Here is a 1,731-nt window from a genome sequence, read left to right on the forward strand (position 1 = left end):
TATACAGTAAAGCTGAGATCAAGTGGAATCCTGCTACCTGACCATATTTATTAGGTATGAGGGGGGGCGGGGCTGCTAGTCTCTGTAGGGAACAGTCTCAGGCTGCAAACCTCCCTGAGGGGGGAGCTGCAGTTGCTAGTCTGCACACACAGATATTCATTTATAAACACTCCTACTTGGGCTGCTGAGGAAAACTTTGTGCTCCCCTGGGGCCTGGTCCACATGGGTGATGACTTTGCTGACACCCCACGGGTCTGAGCTTTGGAGTCCTTGGCATAGCCATGCCCATGTCAACAGATATTCAATCAGGGCTTCCTTGGCTCGGCTCTCTACACGGTAGGGTCACAGCTTTTCTCTGTCCCTCAGCTCCGAATGGTCCTGACTGTCAGTCACTTGTTCCTCAGCCCCCAGCAGCCTCCTCTCCTCTCCTCAGCCTCATCAGGAGAGGAAGGTCTCTCTTGCCTGACCTCTGTCCCTGCCCCTTGAGCTCAATCCATGAACTCTGCCCATGGCACCCAAGCAGCTTAAAAAGGGTTAGAAGCTCTTCCCTCTCACCCTTCACTAGCCTGCTTCAAACAGAAAGCAGCCTGTTGGACTTTTTCATAAGCTTTTCCCCCACTCCCACCCACACTAACCTGGAGTGGGGCTTAAGTCCATCCATTTTACTGTGTGAAAGAGGCCAGAGCCAAAGTGCAATAAGGGGATGGCTTGGTATTCCCACCAGGCTTGGCTACCTTCCCCACCGCACCAGTGGACGGGAGTGCATTTAAGTTACTTATTAGAGAAAAAGGGTTCATTGGTCTTCCAAAATTATATTAAATTCACTATTTATGTATGAGCAGGTTGGGGGGCACACGTGGGTTCCAGGGATGGAACTTAGGTCATCATGTTAGGTAATAAGTGACTTCACCAGCTTATGGCTCTTTCTTGAACTAAAATTATTGTTTGTCTTACCGTTTCTATTGCTGTGGAGAGACACCATGATCATGACAAATTCTCAAAGAGGAAAATACTTAACCAGAGCTAGCTTCCAGTTTTAGAGGTTTAGTCCTTTATCATCATAGCAGGGGACATGGCAGGGTGCAGGCAGACATGGTGCTGGAGAAGGAGCTGAGAGTTCTACATCTTGATCAGCAGGCAATAGGAAGTGTGCTGTGTTCCACACTGGGTATAGCTTGAGCATATGAGACTTCAAAGCCCTCCCCCACAGTGACCTACTTCCTCCAACAAGACTACACCTACTTCAACAAGACCATACCCCCTAATAGTGCCACTCCCTATAGGCCAAGCATTCAAACACATGAGTCTATGGGGGCCATACCTATTCAAACCACCATAGTGTCCTTCCTCTGGTGGTCCTTTCAGCTGTGGCCAATGAACAAAAAGTGGGAGGAATATCTCAGTTCTTCATGGAGCCTTCCAGGGCCCCAGCCTGGACTTATGGGCTTCAGTTTGTATGGGCACCGGGTGTGTTCAGTTCTCTATCATGTACATATGACATGGAACCACAGTAGGCAGCCTGGCAAAAATGAGGGGATCGGGAAAGAGAAGCACACAGGGTCACAGAAGCAGTACGAAAGAGAGCTTGACTGGGGACAGCTCTGACTAAGGATGGCAGTCAGACCCAAGCTTCAGGTAAGCTAGCAGACTGATCCTGAAACCATGGTTCATGGACAGGAAGAGCCAGTTTCTGTTTCAGCCCAAAGATAGGAACATAGTCTCTTGACTACA

This window comes from Microtus oregoni, unplaced genomic scaffold (genome assembly GCF_018167655.1).
Source record: "Microtus oregoni isolate MIOR12 unplaced genomic scaffold, Mior012 000002F_ref0000024, whole genome shotgun sequence".
NCBI lineage: Eukaryota > Metazoa > Chordata > Mammalia > Rodentia > Cricetidae > Microtus > Microtus oregoni.